Source organism: Dermochelys coriacea, chromosome 14 (genome assembly GCF_009764565.3).
Source record: "Dermochelys coriacea isolate rDerCor1 chromosome 14, rDerCor1.pri.v4, whole genome shotgun sequence".
Classification (NCBI taxonomy): domain Eukaryota; kingdom Metazoa; phylum Chordata; order Testudines; family Dermochelyidae; genus Dermochelys; species Dermochelys coriacea.
Window position 1 is genome coordinate 33,340,973 of NC_050081.1, and position 23,876 is coordinate 33,364,848.

The window sequence follows — 23,876 nt, forward strand, 5'->3', positions numbered from 1 at the left end:
CTGTGGCTGCAGAGGGGAGAGAATAGCAGCCCTGAAACTGACAAGCAGCAGCATTGTGGTGTAGACACTGACTTAGTGAGGTCGAGGTACTCTGTAGTGTAGACCAGGCTTTTTTGTTGACCACTGTGGGATCTTGCAAGATCCAGAGCCCCAGCAGCTGCTGCTGGCAACCCCAGAGTCCTGGCTGCAGATGGGAGAGGTTAATATAGAGACAAAAAGAAAAGGAGTACTTGTGGCACCTTAGAGACTAACAAATTTATTAGAGCATAAGCTTTCGTGAGCTACAGCTCACTTCATCGGATGCATCCGATGAAGTGAGCTGTAGCTCACGAAAGCTTATGCTCTAATAAATTTGTTAGTCTCTAAGGTGCCACAAGTACTCCTTTTCTTTTTGCGAATACAGACTAACACGGCTGCTACTCTGAAATATAGAGACAGTAACATTCCCGCTGCTCCCCAGGAGGCTTATCAGTCCAGACACCCGAGCCTGCCCAGGACATCGCTTAAGGGGAGACCTGACCTCTGCTCCCAGGGATGGCACCGCTTGGAGGGAAGGTAAAAGAGACCCTTCCATCCGTCCCCCCAGGGAGCGGTGGCCCCAGGCTGCTCCCTGTGGAGCTGGCTGATATTCCCTGCCCTGTGTCCAGGAAAGCTGCCACCAGCCCCCGTTGTGTGTAGGACAGGGGGCTGGGACAGCCACACCTGGGGGAACAGAGGGAGGTGGGAGCCACAAGATGTGTGAAGAAGGGGGTGCAAGAGGGGATTTACAGGTGAACAGGGATGTGTGGCGAGTGCAGAGGTTGAAGGGCGATGCAGGGGGCAGGATGGAATGGGGGCAGGGGGTGCCCGCTGCATGGAGGATAAGGCAACGCAGGGGGATCACTGTACAGGGGGAAATTGTGGAGCCCACAGGACACAGGGCTGAAATAGAGGGAAATCTGGGTGGTGGGATCTAGTGAAGGAAAGGGGGTGATGAGGGGAGAGGGGACTGGGGAGGCCGGAGGGGGAATGTGAGAGCAAGAGGAGGCTGGCTGGGAAAGGGAGAGACAGAGGCAATGAGAAGGAAGAGGGATGGTGAGAGAGACAATGGCAGCTTCCCCGTGCCATGGATTCAGATCTCACCCACACCGGTGTCAGACCAGAGTCACTGCTGGCTCTGGCAGGGGGTGAGTGCAGATGGGCCAATGAGTTCAGCCTCTACGTGCCTGTCCCTGGGGGCTGCCGGGGGAGTCTGGGGCAGCTCATTCATTAGGTGTTGCCATCGGACTAGAGGGCTCTGGTTATTGCTAAGGGAGAAGAGGAGGCTGGCGTCTGGAGAAAAGTTGCTCTCTCTTGCCACAGAGGGTAGGACAAGAGACAATGGGATCAAACAACAGCATAACAGGTTTACATTAAATCTCTGGAAAAATCTCAGTAGGACAATGGAACAGAGGCCTCGGGGGGGTCGTGGAAGCTCCTTCACTGGAGGTTTTCCAAAGGAGGCTGGATAGCCCTCTGCCTTGGGTGGCTTAGACACAACAAATCCTGCATCTTGGCAGGGAGTTAGAGTAGGTGATCCTTGTGGTCCCTTCTGACCCTATGCTCTGCTGCTCTGAGACCGCTCATGTGGCCACGTTACGCCGACAGGAGAGAGCTCTCCCGTCTACATAATAAAACCAGCTCAGTGAGCGGCAGTCGCTGTGTCAGCGGGAGAGCTTTCTTCACACCCCTGAGCGACAAAAGTTTTGCCTGCATAAGTGCTAGTGTAGACATGGCCTAGGGAAGACTTGGTCTCCACACATGAGAGGCAATCGCTGGGGTGGGGCCCAGTGGGTGCCCTGGCTGGACCACTGAGCGGCAATACAGGGGCAGTTGCCCTGAACTGTGCCAGCTCTGATGCTGGGGGGGTTTGGAAGTGTTGGTGGGTGGAGCCTGCTGGGAGGGGCCAGGTCTGTGTTCTAAGGCCTGGGTTACGTGAACAATCAGATCCATCTACTGCATCATACAGGGCAAGGCAAAGTTTTGAGCCTTGAGTGCCATAGTTAAGTCGACCTGAGCCCCATTGTGGACGCAGCTTGACAGACGGGAGAATTCTTCCCCTGAACGAGCTACTGCCGATTGGAGAGGTGGATTATCTGATGGACAAACCCCTGCCGCTGCTGGAGGACGTGTCCACGCTACGGAGCTGTAGCCGTGTTCCTGCCATGCAGTAGCTGGGCCGCCATAGCCCTGGTAGCGTGGACATAGCCTGAGTGTATTCCCCAGCCTGGCAGAGTATAGAGCAGCCGTTTCTCAATGCGGCCACAACAGCCTCCTGGGCAGAGATGGGGGAGGGGGCAAAGCAGTGGCCCCTCCCTGCAGTGCCCAAGGGATCCAGGGGAGGGCTTCAGTCCCCATCCCCAGCTTCAGCTGCGGGGCTCCAGGGGCAGACTTAATCCCCCTCACCCCATTCAGCCTTGAGGCTCTGGCTCCAGGCCCTCTACGCCAGCTTCAGCTTTGGGGCTCTGGGCTTCACCCCACACCCCCCAGTTCCAGCCGTGGGGCTCTGGCTCTGGGCTTGGGCTCAGGGTGGTGTGGCTTCATGGGGGCCGGCCTTACTGGCAGCTGTGGTCAACAGGCAAGCAGCAGTGTGAGAGGCTGCAGAAGGGAATCTGGGGGGAAACAGTGGGGCCCAGAGGGTGATGGGGAGCCCAGGGGGACAGTGGAGGGCTGGGAGAGGTAGTGGTAATCAGGGGAGATCCAGGTGGGGCAGAGGGAAGCAGTGGAGGCCAGAGGGTATGGGGGGCACGCCAGGGGAGGCAGCGAGGGCCAGGAGCACCAAAATACAACTGTACATTAGCAAGACACAAGAAGTCATTCTTCCGCTCTACTCTGCGCTGATTAAGTCTCAACTGGAGTATTGTGTCCAGTTCTGGGTGCCATATTTCAGGAAAGATGAGGACAAATTGGAGAAAGTCCAGAGAAGAACAACAAAAATTATTAAAGATCTCGAAAACATGACCTGTGAGGGAAGATTTAAAAAATTGGGTTTGTTTAGTCTGGAAATTACATTTTCAGGAGATGATACTGCCCAGTTTTTGTTTACAATGTCACCTGACAGTGAGAACAGGTGTTCACATGGCACTGGTGTAGCAGGCATCGCAAGATATTTATATGCCAGATGCACTAAAGATTCATATGTTCCTTCATGCTTCAACCATCATTCCAGAAGATGTGTCAATGCTGATGACGGGTTCTGCTTGATAACAATAGAAAGCAGTGCTGACAGATGCAGTTTCTTTTTCATCATCTGAGTCAGATGCCACCAGCAGAAGGTTGATTTCCTTTTTTGGTGGTTCGGGTTGTGTAGTTTCCGCGTGGGAGTGTTGCTCTTTTAAGATTTATGAAAGCATGCTCCACACCTCATCCCTCTCAGATTTTGGAAGGCATTTCAGATTCTTAAACCTTGGGTCGAGTGCTGTAGCTATCTTTAGAAATCTCACATTGGTACCTTCTTTGCGTTTTGTCAAATCTGCAGCAAAAGTGTTCTTAAAATGAACAACATGTACTGAGTCATCATCTGAGACTGCTATTACATGGAATATATGGCAGAATGCGGATAAAATAGGGTCAGATACATACAATTCTCCCCCAAGGAGTTCAGTCACAAATTTCATTAACATATGATTTTTTTTTTTAAATGAGCGTCATCAGCATGGAAGCATGTCCTCTGGAATGGTGGCCAAAGCATGAGGGACATGCAAATGTTTAGCATATCTGACACATAAATAACTTGCAATACCGGCTACAAAACTGCCATGTGAACATCTGTTCTCACTTTCAGGTGACATTGTAAATAAGAAGAGGGCAGCATTATCTCCTCTAAATGTAAACAAACTGGTTTATCTTAGCGATTGGCTGAACAAAAAGTAGGACTGAGAGGACTTGTAGGCTCTAAAGTTTTGCATTGTTTTGTTTTTGAGTGCAATTATGTAAAACAAAAACCCCTACATTTGTAAGGTGTACTTTCACGATAGATAGATTACACTACAGTACTTGTATGAGATGAATTGAAAGACAGTTACTTTTCTTGATCATTTTTACAGTGCAAATATTTATAATAAAAATATAAAGTGAGCACTGTACACTTTGTATTCTGTGTTGTAATTAATATATTTGAAAATGTAGAAAAACATCCAAAATATTTCATAAATTTAAATTGGTATTCTATTGTTTAACAGTGCAATTAACTGATTAGTCACAATTATTTTTTTAAAATTGACAGCCCTAATATTTGTTTGTTTTTCCTAAAGTTAATTATTTTAGGAAAATTTGTCAGAGCGGCCACGAGCAAGATTTGGTGGCCGCACTCTAAGGCCACCAAACAATCTGTTCTGAGAACCCTCTGGTCTAGAGCAGTGGCTCTCAAACTTTTTTACTGGTGACCTCTTCCACATAGCAAGCCTCTGAGTGCGACCCCCCTTATAAATTAAAAACACTTTTTTGTATATTTAACATCATTATAAATGCTTGAAGCAAAGTGGGGTTTGGGGTGGAGGCTGACAGCTCACAACCCCCCATGTAATAACCTTGTGACCCCATGAGGGGTCCCAACCCCCATTTTGAGAACCCCTGGTTTAGAGCATCTGTCTGCAGAGAGAGAGTGAGCCTGCAGAGGGAATCAAAGTCTGAAATAGACTCAAGCCCCTCCTGAAACCTCCCCCATCGCCCCGACAGGCTGAGGAATCACATCCATGTTTTACTCCAGATCATCCCATCTTCCAGGGGACAGGGAAGGGAAATGGCTGTGATGGAGCCAGCTCAGGTAGGGGATTTTCAGGGAGCTGCGGGGGGGTTGCTGTAGGGGGGAGGGGCAGGAAAGACACAGGGTGCAGCAGGGAGGGGCCAGCGTGTGACAAACCTGCTGGGAAATGTTCAACCTGGGCCTGATTTTCTGAACAGACCCATGGTCGGGGGGAACATTCCCCCATTTCTGAACCAGGAAACACCCCCCCTGGGCAGGGCTGGGAAAAGTGACCAAACTCCCAGTGCTGGAGCCTGACCCAACTGGCCAGAGGCTGCTGTGAAATACGAAGGGAAGCTGTCGGGATTCCTGTCCCAGTCCCTGGCTCAGAGCTCTGCTTCCCATATCTGCCTGTGGCTGGCAGGCGTGTGGGAAATGAGAAGACCCTGCCCTGCTCTGTGTGTTGAGGGGGACAAGCAGCTTTCACCTTCTCCCCACCCCCTGAAGCCTCCTGGCTGCTCTGAGCAGGGTGCGGGTGGGATTCTGCTTTTCTGGGCCTCCTCCCCTGTGACTAGTGGGATTGTGGCTGGGGCAGCAGGTTCTGAGTGGGGGACTCTTGTTGTTTCAGATGCCGGTGACCTTCGAAGAGGTGGCTGTGTATTTCACCGAGGGGCAGGGGGCTCTGCTGGACCCCACTCAGAGAGCCCTCTACAGGGACGTCATGCAGGAGAACTACGAGATGGTGATCTCATTGGGTAAGGGATTCCTGTCCCCTTAACCATTAGAAGCCGTGGGTCTGCGTGTCTGAATCTGTTCAGTTCTTCCCCTCTAATCTAACTGATCAGGGAATGGACCCCAGAGTCCACACATGCAGTGAGAGAGATACTTTAATCTCCATGCCCCAGGGGTAGTCAATTATTTTTTGTCAAAGTCTAAATTTCTTGGTCAAAGTATAGTCAAGAACCAGACTCAAGAAAATAAATATAAGTAAATACAAAGATTTTGGGGTCCATTCAAAAATGTCCAGCAGTCCAGATTTGGCCCGCAGTCCGCCTGTTGATTACAACTGGCATGCCCCCTCCAATGGAATCAGGGAGTCATAAAACTGCTGATTCATCCCCATCCCTCCAGCTTTCCAAGGAGCAAAAGCAGCGTATGGCCCTGTCTATTATTTCTCACTAATTTGTAGTGTTGGTGTAGCCCCATTTGTCCCAGGATGAACAGACACAAGGTGGGGGAGGCAGTACCTTTGACTGGACCAACTTTGGTTAGTGAAAGACACATGCTTTTGAAGTTGGCCCAAGAAAAGATATCACATCACCGTCCTGGTGTCTCTTTACACTCTTAGTCCCTGTGATCCTCCATTCCTGGGACTAACTCCAGCCATGGGGAGGGTTCTGGAGGTTTAGAACTAGGCAGGGGTTTGTGTCTACATAAGCAAGTCCCACAGAGTGCACAGATCCTGGAAACCCCCAGCGATGCTGTGACAGCTCTTCCCCTCACAGACATTTGCCTCTCTCGGGGGGGGGGGCCCAGTGGCCATGTCTACATCTGTTCAGATTCCACAGCCGCATCATTAGAGTGACTATGTTCCCATCCTTTGGGATTCCACAATCCCCCAGCTCACCATGGGGCAGGATGAACTCAGGGAATGTTCTTTGTGACAAATACTGTCAATACTTGAGATACATGCTCATCTTCCCCATTTCCCCCTCCCCTTTCCAAGTAGGATTTCCTGTTCCCAAACCAGAGCTGATCACCCTGCTGGAACGAGGGGAAGAGCCATGGGTCCCTGATCTCCATGGCTCCGAGGAATGGGAAGTCCACAGAGGCACCCGCACAGGTGAGGAATCAGTGACACTGACACAGAAACCATCTAGCGAGTGAATGAAAAAGCTGGGACACCCAAAGATGTGCTATTAGCAAGCTCCCCGGGTTGTGTTTCACCCCACCTCATCAGGCTGTAGCCCTCTAGTATCATTTCATCATGGTGAATATCACCTATGGCTTCCCACCCATCCTTTAGTATTACCCGCACACTCTATGGCGCTCACCTTTACCCTGTTCCTAGGACTCAAGGCATAACACAATTCATTTAGGCCCCCTGCCCTGTTCCTAGGGGTCAGGACATAATCTTCTGTGTGCTTACAGGACCTTTTACCAGTGAAAGAGCCTTACATAGTAATATCCTTAACCTCTATTTATTTACACAGTTACCAAGACAGAATACACACAGTAAGCATACAATGCTCACCACTCCCAATAAGGCAGATGAGCTTTTCCTGGTGGCTAGTCAGGATTGGTTTGCCTGGGGACTCCAGCTTCTGCATGATAGAGTCAGCAGGGAATTGAGGTCTGGCAGCTCTGATCTTGGGTTATTCCCAGGCTGCTCTGTAGCCCCCGTACCTGCTTTGGCCTTTAGCAAGGCCTCAGCCTGGGGATTTGCTAGGCTGGCACAGCAGCCAGGTCTTTCTCTCTCCACAGCTAGAGAGAGACTCCTCTGTCTCCTGCCCCACAGCCCTTTTATCAGGGCCAGCTGGGCCCTGATTGGCATGGCCCCAGCTGTGGCTGCTTCCCCAATCAGCCTAGCTTGGCTGCTTTTAACCCCTGTTCTCCAGGAGTGGGGCGGCTGCCGCACTACAATCAGACAGAAACAAGCAAAGAACCAGACAGAGACCATACAGATAAACAACAGCAAAGCAGGGACCATAAAGACAAACAGTAAAGTAGTACGGATTTCACAATCACAACTGTTGATAAGTGATTCCTTGCCAGACAGAATGCTGTCAAACTAAGTTTTCTGTAAACATTTTAAGATCTGTTTCTTTTTCTGGTGGTGGTGGGTGCTATTAGGACAGGATCTACTTGTTAGCAGCCCAATATTTCATTGTTTTCATATAATTTAGAGGGAAGGTGACTTTCAGCTTCTTGGCTCATGGCTCCCGCTGTCCTAATGGGGCTGCAGAAAAAGGCATCAGTAAGGAGATTCCTCCCCGACTGTAAGGAGATTCCTCCCCGACTTTACTTCCCTGGGAGTATTTGGATGGGATATGGAGGCAGAGTCCAATTTCTGAAGGCATATCTACACTACAATCTTAAGTTGACCTATGTTAGGTCAACTTACAGCCACCACAGTAATTACTGCCATGGTTGATGTCCACGCTCCCCTCCTTCTGTCGGTGGTTTGCGTCCTCACCAGAGCGCTTCCACTGTCTGAAGAGGGGCAGCGTGGGGAGCTGAGAACCATGAGCTGGGGGAAGCTGCCTGGGGCTTCCTGCCTCCGGTGGGGAGATCTATGCCCGGAGTCCAGTTGGCTGCTGTGCTCTCGGTGGGGAGACGAGAGCTAGGAGGGCACCCGGGCTGCCAGCAGGGAACATGACGCCTGGACTGCGGGGGGCAGCAGGGCTTTTAGTGGGGAGCAGAGAGCATGGGTGGTAGCCCAAGCCAGAAGCCCAGGTGGTAGCCCGGCTTGGAGCAGAGAGCTGGCAGCAGCCCAGCTGTGGAGCCAGGAGTCTGGCTTTCTTGTCAATTTCAAAGCTCCAGCAGAGCCATGAAATTGACAAGACAGCCAACAGCCCTTGTAAGGAAGGTAGTGTCTACACAGACAATGCATCTCCCTCACTACACCGACATAAGCCCTACACCTCTCCTGGAGGTGGAGTTGTTACGTGGGTGTAGTAGGGCACTTCCATTGGCAGGACAAGACTCTAGTGTATACGCTGACATAATTAGGTCAATGTAAGCTGCCGTACGTTGACCTAACTGTGGAGTGTAGACCAGCCCTCAGTCTCCCCAACAGTTACCGTGTTGTGTTTTCCCCTCTGTGCTGTTCCCTGTTCTGTCCTTTTTCCCCATCACAGACAATTATTTCTGTCTGGATTCTCTCTTTTTCCCAGCAGTTCATGAGGCTATGATGAGTAAGAACAAGAAGAAGAATTCACAGCAGGAAGATCCTGATCAACTGGAACTGCAGGGGAACTTTTGGAGAAGAACCGAAGGGAATTTTTCCCAGTCCTTGGACCAGGGCAAAGCTTGGAGAAGTCAGCAGAGGTCAGAGAGGCAGCTGGGAAACCACCCAATAAAGAAAGAGAAACAATCCATTGAATGTGGGGTAGGATACAAGGACCCCAAGAAAACCACAGACCCACAGACAAATCCCAAGGAAGAAAAATGCTATAAATGTCTCAGCTGTGGGAAAAGCTTCAATCAGAAATCAAACCTTATCACTCATCAGAGAATCCACACAGGTGAAAAACCCCATAAGTGCTTGGACTGTGGGAAAAGCTTCAGCCAGAAATCATCCCTTATTATACATGGGAGAAAGCACACAGGAGAGAAGCCTTATAAATGCTTTGAGTGTGGCAAATGTTTCAATCAGATCTCAAACCTGACTACACATCAGAGAATTCATACAGGGGAGAAACCTCATAAATGCTTGAAATGTGGCAAAAGGTTTAGTCAGAGATCAGCCTTGATTACACATCAGAGAATCCATACGGGAGAGAAACCCCATAAGTGCTTGGACTGTGGGAAAAGTTTTAGTCAGAGATCAGCCCTTATTACACATCAGAGAATCCATATGGCGGATAAAATGTATAAATGTCTCAAATGTGGGAAAAGTTTCAGTGTGAAATCAGCCCTTATCATGCATCACACAATCCATGCAGGAAAGAAACTTCATAAATGTTTGGATTGTGGGAAAAGTTTCCGTGACAGCTCAAACCTCACTAAACATCGGAGAATCCACACAGGAGAGAGAATGTATCAGTGCCTCGACTGTGGGAAAAGCTTCAATCGGAAATCGAACCTTCTTACCCATCGGCGAACCCACACAGGAGAGAAACCCCATAAATGCTGGGAATGTGGGAAAAGCTTCAGTCAGAGATCATCCCTTATGAAACATGTGAAAATCCACACAGGAGAGCGGCCGTATAAATGTCTTGAGTGTGGGAAATGTTTCAATCAGAACATAAACCTTATTACGCATCAGAGAACCCACACGGGAGAGAGACCCTACAAGTGCCTGTACTGTGAAAAAAGTTTTACTGTGAGATCAGCCCTGATTACACATCAGAGAATCCATACAGGAGAGAAACCCCATAAGTGCTTGGACTGCGGGAAAAGTTTTAGTCAGAGACCAGCCCTTATTACACATCAGAGAATGCATACAGGAGAGAAACCCTTTAAATGTCTCAATTGTGGGAAAAGTTTCACTGTGAGATCAACCCTTATTACGCATCAGGCAATCCACACAGGAAAGAAATCCCATAAATGTTTGGACTGTGGGAAGAGCTTCAGTCAGAGTTCATCCCTTATTAAACATGGGCGAATGCACACGGGAGAGAAACCCTACATATGTCTTGAGTGTGGGAAAAGCTTTAGTCAGAGATCATCTCTTATTATACATGGCAGAATGCACACGGGAGAGAAACCCTATAAATGTCTTGAGTGTGGGAAATGTTTCATTCAGAGGTCAAACCTTGTTACCCATCAGAGATCCCACTCAGGAGAGAGACCACATGAGTGCCTTGACTGTGGGAAAAGTTTCAAAGTGAGATCAGCCCTTGTTACACATCAGAGAATCCATACGGGAGAGAAACCCCATAAATGCTTAGACTGCGGGAAAACTTTTAGTCGCAGATCAGCCCTTATTACACATCAGATAATTCACACTGGAGAGAAGCCCCATAAATGCTTGGAATGTGAGAAAAGCTTCAATAACAGCTCAAACCTTACTAAACATCGGAGAATTCACACAAGAGGGAGAGACTCTAGAAATACCTCAACTGCGGGAAAAGATTCAGTCCGAGTTCATACATTATTACCCATCAGCAATCCACAGAAGAGAGAGAACTTGAATGTGGGCGAATCTTCAATTGGTGCTCCCACAGAATCAAGCATTGTCAACTCCACTCAACTTCAAGCGGAGCTAACACCACGTTGGACATCCGAGACTCCTCCACACATGGGGGAAATTCTCTCAGGGCCCTGACTGGAGCTGGCCATGGTGACCAACCCATTTCCTCGTTCCCACACACATCAGGGGCATTTGGCTCCCAAGGACCCAGCTGCCCATCGCTGGCATGAGGATCCAGCAGCAGCCGAGCAGCAGCTGGTCAGTGACCCTCTGGCTCTGCCTGGTCTAAGCAAACCCCAGGCAGAGGTGGAGAAGCCCCCATCAGCTCCTCCTTCCTGCTGCAGCCCTGACTGCTGAGCTGATGGGCCACAGAGGGAAAGGGAGAGAGAGAAACTCTTCCTGCCGCTCCCTCTGCCTGGCTGAAGTTCCCCCCTTCTCCCTTCCCCTCCCAGCTGGGATCCCCCTGCCATGGAGATGAGGAGAAGGACACTTGGGCCAGGCCCCCCCCTTCACTCTACACACCTGTCCCCATCCCCCATCTTCCACCAGTCCCTGGGCTGGGCTCCCCACTTAATTGGAGCTGTTCCCTGCAGGAGGAGTGTCCCTGGGGGCTGGTAACTCCTCCCCTCCCCTCATCCCCCAGGGTGCTGGGATCTGGGGAATCAACCGTTAAGGGACCAGGCTGATGGGTTATGGGGAGGAAACGGGATTGAATGGTTTGGGCTGGGGGAGCTGGGAAGCAGGGGGAGCTGGGTGCTGGGCTGTCGAGTGTTTGGGGATCATGGGATAAGAGGCGAGGGAGAGCACAGGGGTAGAGAGGTGCTGCCTCTCCTCACTCACCGCCTCTGCCCCTTCTCCCTGCCCCCTCTGCATTCAGATAGCACCACTGAGAGGGGCTGATTCCCACAGATTGCCGCGGGTTCTCAACCTATTTACCATTGTAGGCTGCATATGTGGCCCATAATGCATTATGTGGACCGCGTCCAATACGACCTGTATGGCTCTGAGGATGTCATGTGGGCTGCAGCTGTGTGCTGATTGAGAACCACTGCCACAGGGCCTTTCGTGGGAGGCCTGGAGATCCCACCTCTGCCTCCACAGCATCAGCCTCCGAGGGCCTGTCTACAGTAGGAAATGTGGTCAGGATCAGCCAGCTCGTCTCCTCTGACCCTCCCCCATTCATCCTACCCTAGTCTGAGCCTGAGCATCTGATTCATTCGGACCCTACCATTAGCAGAGTGATTGCTAGAGTCACTGAGTTCCCCCTCTGGGGATGCTGGACCAATCTGTACAGTGGGGGTGATGAGAGCCATTGAACCAAACTGTAAACCCTGGATGTGATGGAAACCACTTCAAGCCAGGGGCTGCAGCAGCATCCCTCATTCCGGCACCTGTGTCTGGGGGTAGGTTCTCTCATTCCTAGATAGTCTATCATTACTCCAGGCCGTGCTGAAAGGCATTTAGTGTTTGTTCATTTTCTCCCTTATGGGCCAGAATTAAACAGATGCTACAAAAGTGGGAGCAGGAACAGTGAATGTGGTGTTTTAGCTTCTGTTTTATTTGTGAGTGATGGGGTGAATCTGAGGGATTCCCTCCTTCCCCCATCACCCTCACGCTCCACCGGGACACAGCAGCCTCTGTCCAAACCTTGCAGAGTTTATCCCAGGGCTGGACAAACTACCACCCATGGGCCGGATCTGGCCTGCTGGTGAGCGGGGTCTGGGGCTTTTCCCCCTCTGGAGCTCCAGCTGGTGAGTAGTGTTTGGTGCCGCTCCACATGGCTCCCAGAAGCAGCGGCATGGCCCCCCTACCGCTCCTACACGTAGTGGCAGCCAGGGTGCTCCACTCTGCACGCTGCCCTGCCCCAATTGCCACCCCCACAGCTCCCATTGGCCAGGAACCGCAGCCAATAGGAGTTGCAGGGGCAGTGCCTGCAGACGGGGCAGCATACAGAGCTGCCTGGCCCGCATCTCTATATAGGAGCCGGAGAAGGAATATGCCGCTGCTTCCGGGAGCCGCTTGAGGTAAGCGCTGCTTGAAGCCTGCACCCCATAGCCTCTCCCCAATCCCCTGTCTCAGCCTTGATCCCCCTCCCACTCTCCAAACCCTCGATCCCAGCTCAGAGCACCCTCCTGCATCCCAAATCTCTCATCCCCAGCCTCACCCCAGAGCCTGCACCCCTAGCCAGAGCCTTCATCTCTCCTGTGCCCCGACCCCCTGTCCTAGCCCTGCTCCCCCTCTGAACCCCTTTGTCCCAGCCCAGATCATCCTCCTACACCCCAAATGCCTCATCCCCAACCCCACCCCAGAGCCCGCACCCCCAGCCAGAGCCCTCACCCCCCCAAACACACACCCCCTCCCGCCTTAGCCTAGAGCCCCCTCCCACACTCTGAATTCCTCATTTCTAGCCCTGGAACCCACACTCCCACCCAGAGCCCTCACCCCAACCCAGTACCCCAACCCCAATTGTGTGAGCATTCATGTTCTGCTGTACAATTTCTATTCCCAGATGCGGCTCTTGGGCCAAAACATTTGCCCACCCCTGGTTTAGCGTCTCATTCTGCCCCTCCACCTCCCAAAGTGTCACTTGCCGCAGTGTTCTTAGCTCTCCTTCCTTAGGGATGACAGTTTGATTTCCCTGATCCTAAATCAGACTTCTGAGGGCTGGAGAAGAAAGCACAGATTGAGCTTTCTGTGTTTATTGCTGTTTCCATATATTGTTAAATATTCCTTTCAGGCTTTTTCCAGGCTAGTCCAGGTCATTTGTTGATTGGAAGTTGGGTTTTCTTTCTTTCTTTCTTTCTTTCTTTCTTTCTTTCTTTCTTTCTTTCTTCATGCTAAAACTTTTGTAACTAACAACCGTAAGGTGTGAAATAAAGCAGGCTTAGCCAGTTCAGAGGGAAATGGATACATTTATTTTCCTGATATACAGTCTTAAGATTCTCTGGGATTTCACTTTATGAATGTGAAAGTGTTTTATAGACACCCTGGACTGTGGGTTATTCTCTGTTCCTACAGGCAGTTTGATCACGTACTTTGATATTAGTTTAGCTTGACAGGATGTAGCTCAGATTTATTGAGGAAATCACAAGACAAATGATTGTTTGTCAGAATAGTCCTTTGTATATTTCATTTTAACCTTGTCATGTGATTTTTGTTTAGTTTGAACAATGACAACGATCAATATCTATCCCACAGACACTGAGGGTGAGCGCTAGATTTAAACTCTGAGATGCAGACTGAAATGGGGAAAGAATTTATTGCCTGATCCCTGCAGTGATGTGAGATACACTCAGTAGGGGGAGAGGATGGAAAATGCGGAGAACAGAGCTGGTAAACTGCTGGGTTTGCTCTTGAGAGCCAGACAGCTGAGGCTGAGAACTGTAAACTCACTACACCAGTGCCAGAGAGAGACAGGAATTGTCCTACCAGTGCTGGGCGAAGCTGCCCCTGAAGTCTAAAGGGCTATAGATGACACCCCAAGAGGTGTGATGGGAAAGGGGCAGGGTCTCCTGCTTTTGGAGAGGATGAGGCTGGGCAGAAGGGAGAAGGAAGCCAGGGAAATGAACAGGTCTGGCCAGCCCTAAAGCCAGACCAACCCAAAGAGAGCCTGTTGGCCCCGCTGGTCTTCTCCTCACCTACCGCAGTCTCCCGTGTGTGGACTATAGACACACTCTGAGCTCCACGCACCCCACATGGCTTCCCTCAAACCTGAACTCCCCATGTTTCCTGCTTTGGAATATTTGCTTTTGTGACTGGGTCCCGGCGTCTCTCACGGACCGTCTGTGCTTTTCTACCAGCTTTTCTCTCCCTGGGGCCCGCGGGAGCTGGGAGCAGCACTGGGCTGGGCTGTGCCGAACCTTGGGATGGGTGGGGACGGTTAACTTTTCTTTTTTGCTTTCAAATAATAAAGTAGAAATTAGCTTCTCAAATTCCCAGTGTCCTTTGTCTCAATTAAAGGATCCCAGCGGCTGTCTGGGAAGTCTCTAGCCACAGCCTTCACCACCTCAGACTACAGATGCTAGAACGGCCAACTCATTGGTTTTCTGACTCTTCTATTGGTAAGTGGGGAAAATCCATCTGCAGGGGCAGTCCCCTCTGGCCAGCATTTCCCATTCGCCCCACCTCCTGCAGGAGGGGAGTTAATCAGCATGGGGAGGTGGGTGTTTTTTAATCTGGGTAGAGCAGTTGTGGAGAGGAATAATAACAAGTTTTGTAAAGGGCTTCTCGAGCTGCTATCAAAAGTGCTGTCTTGAGAGCTAGGTATGTTTTCATTTAGTTGTAGCCAAGCAAAAGGAGGCTGTACACACAACGCTATGGCATTTGTCTCTTGGATGCGATGTCATGGGCAGCGGGTATCAAAGGCCAGGGCAGGCTAAACTTCCCCTAATCCAGGGTGTGGCCACGCCTGTGTTCCCCCTGAAGGCCCCACCTCCCTCCCCCTCTTCCCTGAAGCCGGGGTGGGGCTCAGCTCCAACTGGCGGCCTGGAGCTTGGGCCCACCGGCTGCCAGGGCTGGTGCCGCCCAGGGCAGCTTGGGCCAGCCCGGGGCAGGGGTCAGTCCAGTGGCTCAGCTCAGAACTCAGGCCAGTCGGTGGCTTGGGGTGGCTGGGGCTTCTCCAGCAGCGGGGGGGCTTGGAGCTCCACCTTGGGGGGCACCACTGGCAGAAGGGGTGCGGCTGGCAGATTAGCCTCCCCAAAGGGGGTGTTCTCCCGCCACCTATGCATGATGTAATAATTTTGCTGCAACTGGTGAATTAAAAAAAAAAAAAAAAAGTCAGGGAGTGTTCTAGGTACCCCTCAGGAGAAGGCTGGTTTACTCAGTGAACATCAGAAACCTGTAAAGGGACATGGGATGGCATCTGGTAACTAGACCCTTCTGCTTCAGCCTGGTCTGCAATTGTCTAGAGACCAAAGACCCGGCTGATGGCAGCTACTAAGGCCTGGATCCACAAAGAGACTAGAAAAATCAATCAACATGATCCAGAAAGCCTGACCCAGTCTCCCTGCACGGGGAGAGAGAGGGGCCTATGAATGGGATCCACAAAATCCAGCGTGCTAGGCAGGGAGCTGCCTAAGACAGCCAAGGGGAGATGCTGAGGAGAGGGTACGACTTAATCCTTGCTCCTCTAATGGAGATAAACCTCTCCCTGAGCCCAGATTTTGGGGCTTTGTAACACAAAGGCCCAGGGGCAAAAAGCTCACTGTTCACTACAAGCAACTCCTGTCCCACACCTGACAAACTCACTACACTTAATATTTTCCTGGTATTTATCCATAAGGGGTAGCATGTGAGATCTCTCCTGAAAGCTTATAATGTGTTGATACTCATAAATATTGGAAGATGCATGTATGGGTGATAGAGAAGTAATAACATAACTATATTGAAAGTTATCCCCTTATGGTGTTGGAGTGAAAGAGAGTTACCAGGGAATCACTCGTTTTGGTGACAGCGCATTTAAATTGGAGGGAGTTTTCCCTGGCTAGCCCATTACGCAATGGGTTGATCGACTGTCCACCATTGTGCCTGCTCAGAAAATGAACGGAAAACCATCAAAGCTGAACTATAAACGCTGAAAGGTTGTGACAGCGAGAAGGAGGATCTGACAGCAAGGGGATCACCCTGCCTGGGAAGAAAGACAAAAGACTGATTCAGTGTGTCTCAAGACACTCTGCATCCAGTCACTGGAGCGAGATACTTCCTGGAAGACTGGGGGCTGGCTCCTTGGGCCTAGCAAAGGCTGTGAAAGACTGACCGTTCGGGTGACGATCTGTTTTATCAGGTAGAAAATGTAACTTTTAGTGAGTGTAGGCCGTTGTGTCAGTCAGGTGAAACTGGTCTAGTGCCATTGTGGAGCTGTGGGGTTCAACCCAGACCAGTGAGGGGTTGTCACCACCTGTGTAGGGTCAGATCCTCCTGAATGTAGCACTCACAGAACTTTAGTAACTCTGCTGCTCTCTTAAAGAGACAGCACACAGCCCCACCCCGTTGGTTAGCTGAGGACTCACACAGCACTGAGATGGTTTGCTGTAAAACTAAAACTGAATTTATTCCCAGGGAACCTAGGATTAAGGGATGCCCAGTAAGTGTGAAAGAGCCAGGAGAGGTTACACACAAAACGTGCTTTCTAGTCTCTACATTTATCTTCAGTGAATCTGAGCCTTGAGTCTCAGCAGCTTTCTCCCTAGATTCAGTATCTGGGGACCTTCAGACCTCTTGGCTGGAAGATTCCACTTTTCACAGGTGTACAGTAGCTCAGCCCACTTGGATCTGCCCAGCAATGTGTGACAAGCTGGTTCTATGGCCTGGTAATAGCTTCCAGACTTCAATGACCTTGCCTCAGGAGGCAGAAAGGTTTCTTGGAGCTGTGGCTTCCATCTCCCATTGAGAGTGGGAAGTGGCATCTTCCACTTTGGTTGACATTGTCTCCCCTTGGTGTAAATGTAATTTCATTGCCCTCACTCCATTTACATTGCAGACAGGTTCAGGCAGGCGGAAGAACCACATTCCTTTGTCTGGGGCGGGGTGACTTAAGCTTGACAGGCAGGTTTTTAAGAACATATTCCTGCTCATGTATATTTACAATTCTTCATGTATCGCCCACATGTACCTCATGCAAGAATATCACTGAGCAGTGAGTTCGTAGTTTTCCAATGCAATATGACATGGCACCTTTTAGATCCACATTATGGCAACAAGAAAAGGAGTACTTGTGGCACCTTAGAGACTAACAAATTTATTAGAGCATAAGCTTTCGTGAGCTACAGCTCACTTCATCGGATGCATCTGATGAAGTGAGCTGTAGCTCACGAAAGCTTATGCTCTAATAAATTTGTTAGTCTCTAAGGTGCCACAAGTACTCCTTTTCTTTTTGCGAATACAGACTAACACGGCTGCTACTCTGAAACCTGTCATTATGGCAACAGTGAGTTAGGCTGGTTAAGCCAACTGAAACTGCTAAATACCAGGGAGCCCCTTGGCCTCTGGCACTGGGATGCTCTCAGGGTCAGAGGGGTCCTCCGGGGGCTTTAGGGGGTCTATTCTTAGCTTGCGGGGCTGGTAGAGCCCAGGGGAGAGCACTCCAGTGGCTGAGAAGCTGGTTGTGGTTGGGGCTAACACCCAGCTGGCACAGGCAAGATTCCTGGCATCGGAGGCAGCTGGAAGTGAGGTGAATCCCAGCCCTGGGTGCACTGAGCAGCCTCCCAGCACCTCTTTCTGCCTGCGAATGTACCGCTGGGAACCTCTCTGCTGGAGTCAGGTGGCTTAGGTGCCTGCCTGTGAGAATGAGTTAGGCTGATATCAAGCTGCACAAAACAGCCAGAAGAGTGGGGGGTGTGTGTGTGTGTGTTTGTGATCCCTTCCTTAAGCATGTAGCCCAGGGGTCAGAATAATCACCCAGATGTGGGAGGTCCAGGTTCAATTCCCTCCTCTGCCTGATGGGGAGAAAGAATTTGAACAGGGGGCTCCCAGTGCTCTCACCACTGGGCATGGGATCTTCTGATGTGGGGGTCCCTTAATCTCTCCTGCTGAACATGTGACACTTTGGAGGAGTCATTAAGTCCTTGGAAAAGAGGACTAGCCCCCCGCAGGTGGGTGCCCCACCACTGGCCTGCAGAGTTGTTCTCTCCCCAGCACTGACTCTGCTTGGGGAGCAGCAGCTGCTCAGTTCAGGCTCCCAGATCTCAAGGGAGGAGGCAGCAGCATGTGACCCCAGATGAAACACTGAGACACAGATCCTGCCATGGATCTCCCAATCCAGTGCTCGGGAACAGTCCCCACGGGGACCTCTGCAGTGTGCCAGCCCCGCTCTGCGGGTCTCACTCTTTCCTGACCTCAAGCCACTTAGTTTCACCAAACCCTCAGCTCCCTTCCCACCCAGTAAGTCCACCTGAGTTGGACACCAGAGAGAGACTTGTACACCCAAAGAGAGCGACGCACCCCCACCTTCAGCATCTGAGTGGACTCTCAGCCAGTGTTGTGAAAGCAGGAGGGGTTATAGATTTCTGAAAGACATAGAGCATCCATGGTTAGCACAGAGATCAGAAAGTTACAGCATGGTTCATCTTGGTCAGCCTAGAGCACACAGTCCTCTGGCCTCTCTTTTGTCCTGGTTCCGGAAAGTCTTAAGCCTCCAACAGCCCACACTCAACAACACCTGACATGGCCCCTCCTCAGTCCTTTGTTCTTTTCCCTGGCAGACCTTGTTCCCTGTCCTCCTCCTCAGCCCTTTGTTCTCCAGCTGGTCAAACAGGGCTGGCTTACTGCGGAGGGGAGGAGGGCCATCATTGGTTGTTAGGTGCTAGGTACCAAATGTCTGGGCAATTCAAGTGGCCAATGTGTTCTCAGACTCTCTATGGGCATGGAGCCCAGACATCTAGGCATCAGTCACAGCTGGGTCTCTGCAGAAAGTAAACAACCTTTTCCGGTCACCTAGTTAACAATGCCACGTATAGGGGAAACTGAGGCACACACACTATTTATACAAAAATATTACAGAAAATTCCCACTTTGTCACACCTCTTCCCCCTGCGAAGCCAAACTGAGTGGGAATCACTTTAGCCAGTGAGCTGGGGAAGAACAGGTACCCCTTTCTGGGACAAAGCATCCACTATACGAGTGCAGCCTCCTCTCTTTGAACAGGGACCAGACCCCTCTGGACATAACAGTGACTGAATAACTCCCCTTCAGGCCCCCAGCTCGGGACAGATCAAGTGCAGTTAGGGCTGAATTAAGGCATAGGCAAACTAAGTATATGCCTAGGGCCCAAGGCCTGCACCCCATTTTGGGGGTGAGGGTGCATGAGGCCAAAGTTGAGTGAGTGGCAATGTGACCTCCCATGCACCAGGTCACAACACAGCTCACTCTATTTTGTCCCCTGTGCCATGCCCTTGTCATATGGGGGGGGTCAATGGGGCCAAACCTGAGTGGGCAGAGCACCAGCCGCAGAACCAGATTAGCTAGATCTTCACCGCTGATATGCAGGTGTGCTACAGGGAGCTGCGGTCAGTGCCCACACGGGGGAGCCAGCCAGGAGAGGGGCAGAGGGGATCCCTGGTGTAGGGGGGCAGACATGAAAGGCTTTTGCCTAGAGCCCAGGGATGGATTAATCCGGCCCCACAAATAACTCCAGGAAACTTGGTGGCAAAGCTCTGACAGCTCGGTGGAGTGAGGGGAGCAGAGCTGGTAGCTCCGGCCCAGGGCTGGTAGCCATTGAGTGTGGGGTGCAGACAAGAACCAGCTCTGGCCAACTGCTCCCTGTGCCCGTCTGTTACGAGAGAAAATCACACACAGTGTCAGTGCCCCCGAGAAACGTGGTCTACAGCTCTATCTCTGGGCTGCCTCTCCAGGACCAGGACCCCCATCATCCCTGTGTCCATGTAGACATTGGGGACTCTCTGGAACAATCCCCAGTGTTTACAGCAACCCCCCCTTCTCCCCGCTCTCTGGGATTGTCTCTTGTCTGTTCGCCCAATGGTACATTGGCTTCTATGCAGGACGCTCCCTTAATGCGGGGAGGAGAGGCCCGTGCCCAGGGCAGGTGGGGCCCCCAGGGGACAGGGTCTGGGGCGGGGGGGCTGCAGCGCGGTGCGTTGATCGCTAGGACCCAGGAGCGGCTGGGGGGCGGCTCTGGGGGGCGGATCGCGGGGCTCAGGCCCGGCCGCGGGAAGTGACTCGCAGCCGCTGCGGCGACTCTGGCTCCCGGCGAGATCCCCGAGCCCCGGCGGCTGGTGCTGGGAGCCCGGAGCCCTGGCTGCAGCCGGGAGAGGGGAATCTCCAGCCGGGCCCTTCCCGCGGCTCCCCGGGAGCCTCCCCCAGGGCAGAGCCGCCAGCCCGGCCAGGGCCCCCTTCCCGGCCCGGCCCCGGCCCCGGGGGGCCCCGCTCGGAGGGAAGGTGAGAGAGACCCGCCCCCCCGTCCCCCCCGGGCTGCAGGGGGAGGGTTTGGCCCCGGGCTGCTCCCCGCGGAGCCGGCTGCGATTCCCTGCCCCGGGCCCGGGCAAGCTGCCGCCAGCTGCCGCTGTGTGCGGGGCGGGGGGAGCCAGGCCGGGCCCTGCTGGGGGTGGGACAGTGACACCTGAGGGGTGGGGCAGAGGAGGGGGGGAGCCGGAGGGGGCAGAAGATGGCAGGGAGGTGCAGATAAGGGGGTATGGGGGGGGGAACAGGGATGTGTGAGGCCGGGGGCAGGAGGGGGGTGGGATGGGGGCAGGGGGAGGTGGCTCTAAGAGGGAGCAGGAGGGGGATGCAGGGGGCAGGATGAGACTGGGGCTGGGCTGTTGTTCCACTGAAAGGAGGTTGGGACGATTCAGGGTGATCTGGGGGCAGGGGGGGGGGATGATGGGGCTGAGGGGAAAGAGGCTGGAAAGTTGGGAAGACATAGGGGGGCTCTGGGAGGGAAAGGGGGGATGTGGGGAGGGGAAGCTGGGGGGAGACTGAGAACAAGAGCAGACTGGCTGGGGAAGGGAGAGCCCTGGGGGCACGGAGAGGGCTGCAGGCGGAGGGGTGGGGAGAGATACAAGGCAGCTCCCCGCCCCGTGGGGTAAGGCAGGGTGAGGGGGCTGCCCTGCCCAGCAGCCAGTGGGGATTTGTTCCCCTACAAATGGTCAAAATAGCCGTGGGGGATGGGCAGGATGATCGTCCCTCCCGAGCTGGGCAGGACAGTCCTGAAGTGCAGAGTTCAAGTCCCGGTCCAGGGCGGAATGACTCCCGGACACCATTTGTGCCCCATTCCCCGTGCCAGGGCTCTGCGCCTGCCCGAGGCTCAGGGGCAGCGCCAGCCTGTTCCCCGTGGGTGGGGCTGAGGGGGACCTTAGCCCCCCATCACCTCGAGCCCCTGCTCCTCCTCTTCCCTGGGCCAGCTACAAGCTAGATCCAGGCCCTAATAAGAGTTGCCCCGTCTGCAGTGGGGAGGCCCAGACTTTCCACCTGTCCTGGGGGGCTGGCAGATGGGCCGGGGGATGCTATTGGCACTAGGGTTGGCAGCTTTCTAATTCCAGAAAACTGAACACCTTTGTCCCTCCCCTGCCCCGCAACATTCGTTGAGGCCCCGCCCCGTCCCACCTCTTCCCGAGGCTTCGCCCCCCCCCCGCTCACTCCATCCCCCTCCCTCCTTTGGTCACTCTCCCCACCCTCTCTCCTGTCTCCTTTTCACTGCAAGGCCCAAACAGGCACCAGGAGAAGGCCAGGAGTGCAACGGTTTGAATGTGGGAGATGCACACACTTGCCTACACAGAGACTCTCTTTCCACACGCTTTCTCGGGGCTCGACGGGGGAGGTGGGGCAGGAGTCCCCACAGGGCCCCGAGATAGGCAGTCCCAGGCCAGGGACGGCCTTAAGGAAAATGGCACCCTGGGCGAACTTGCATTTTGCTGCCTCTGGCCCCCGTGGGCATGGAGCACCCTCACCCCAATTGCCTCCCAATCCTCTCTATTTCATATTTGCGTTTACAGACAATCTCCTTATTTCAAGGGGTCTGACTCCTGGGTTGACAGGACTGAACAGGGGCTGGTCTGATTTCTGCTCAGGATTCGAAGTCCAACCAGAGTCACTGCTAGCTGCAAGGAGTGAAATTGGGGTTTGGTTTGGGTTCAGTGGCAGAAGGGGGGAGGGGGTTGGGAGTGAGCCCTGTGGCTTGCTTCAGTGGGGAACTGAATTTGGGGCCTGGGGCTTGCCTCAGGTGGGGCAATCGGAGGGAGGAGCTGTGCTAAGGGGTGGGGATGGGTGAGAGGAGGCCTCTCGAAGGGGAAGAAGAATTGAGCAGCCTTTTTCCTTGGGCTTGAAGAGTTAATGTTAACTTCTGGGACAGGGAGCCCCACTTCTCTCCCCCTCCCTCCCTGCTCCTGTGGGCTGCCCCCTTCTCTTCTCCTACTGGGACAGGCCATTCCGGTAGCGATCACATGCCTGGGTGTTGTTTTGTTGTCTTGTTTTTTCATGAGTGAGATGAGAGTAGGTTTTATTTTATTTTGTCAAATACTGAGCTGAAAAATTGCTGAAACTTCATTTCAACAGGAAGTCATTTTTTTCCAAGTTCAATTCAGATTCAGGTTCACTGAGGAAGAGAAAAAATGCTGGTCTGAGTCTGGTTCCAGTTCAGTTAAGAATATCGGTTCAGCCTGGTTCTCTGGTTCTGTTCTGGTGTGAGTCCAGTTGGGCCAATGCAGCTGAACTGTCCTCATAAGGAAGGCTGGGGGGCTGGTTATTACTAAGGTTATTACTGAGGAGGCTGGTGTCTGTCTCTGCTCATGATTAAGGCTGCGAGTTTGTCACGGGAGGTCATGGAAGCTAGAAGCTTAGGGAGGGAGATGCCGCTGCTTCTGAGAAACCGGGTAGGGAGCCTACGAGCCCTGCCAACCCTGCCCCCCAGCACCAGCGGGGGTCCTGGCTGCTCCCACCTGAGCACCCACAGCGACCCGTAGACTGCCCCCCTGAACTCCCATGGAGCTCCCCGGCTGCTAACTCCCAGCACCCACAGTGCCCCCGAGACCACTCCTCTGACCAGCCACATACTCCCCATCCCCACAGCCCCCTGAGCACCTGCAGCACTCCCAAGATTTTGTCCGGGTTATAGTACAAGTCATGGACAGATCATGGGCCGTGAAATTTTGTTTACAGCCTGACATGTCCATGAGTTTTGCTAAAAATATCTGTGACTTTAAGGGAGCCTTACCCATGATATTGGGTTGATGCTGCCTCCTGCATTTTGATCTGGGTCCCAGACTGAGCAGCTGCTGCTTCCCCAGTGGGGTCTTTGCCAAGGAGAGACCTTATTAACCCCCCTCTGTGTCCAACCAGGGGAGGGGAGGGATGGGATGAACGGACAACTTTCTCCAGTGGCTGGAACCAGCCCCTGGGGCAGCCCTGGGCTCTGCCAACACCAGCCCCTGAGCCGGAGCCTGCAGGTGACTGGGAGAGACCTGGGGGAAAGGGCTGGGGCCGGGCAGAAAAGTGACTCTGCACAACGGGCCCCTTTCAGGGACCTGCTGGTGAGTTTGTACCAGATGGGGAGGGGCTCCCCCTGTGCCTGCGGATCCCAGAGCTGTTGCCCTCAGTGACACAGCCAGGTTCACACTGGAGAGCGAACGCCCCTTGCAACGGGACAGTCCCCAGTTCTCCCAGGGAGAGGGGAGAGGGAAGGAAACAGGAAGGGAAATGGTGAGACCGAAAGGGGCAGCAGGAGCAAGAAGTGGGGAGGGAGGATCCCAGCTCCCAGACCTGCCTGGATCCCTTCCCTGCATCACCCCTGGGCAGCCTGACTCTCCTGGGAACAAGGGGAGGAGCTGACAGAGGAAAAGCCAGATCCTGCCTCTGTCTAGCCCCTGCGTT

General features: G+C 52.8%; 2 protein-coding genes and 3 pseudogenes across 5 annotated transcripts in view; all 5 read left to right on the plus strand.

Annotated features, from left to right (window-relative positions):
* LOC119843336 (butyrophilin subfamily 1 member A1-like) overlaps positions 1 to 23,876 on the plus strand; it is a 1,931,986-nt gene that overhangs the window by 156,493 nt on the left and 1,751,617 nt on the right. The gene's annotated exons all lie outside the window — the stretch shown is intronic.
* LOC119843350 overlaps positions 1 to 23,876 on the plus strand; it is a 389,996-nt pseudogene that overhangs the window by 113,685 nt on the left and 252,435 nt on the right.
* LOC119843304 overlaps positions 1 to 23,876 on the plus strand; it is a 218,056-nt pseudogene that overhangs the window by 113,672 nt on the left and 80,508 nt on the right.
* Positions 1 to 23,876, plus strand: part of LOC119842976 — an 89,644-nt pseudogene that overhangs the window by 60,472 nt on the left and 5,296 nt on the right.
* The window catches only part of LOC119843286 (zinc finger protein 260-like), a 111,553-nt gene that overhangs the window by 47,616 nt on the left and 40,061 nt on the right, over positions 1 to 23,876 (plus strand). The gene's annotated exons all lie outside the window — the stretch shown is intronic.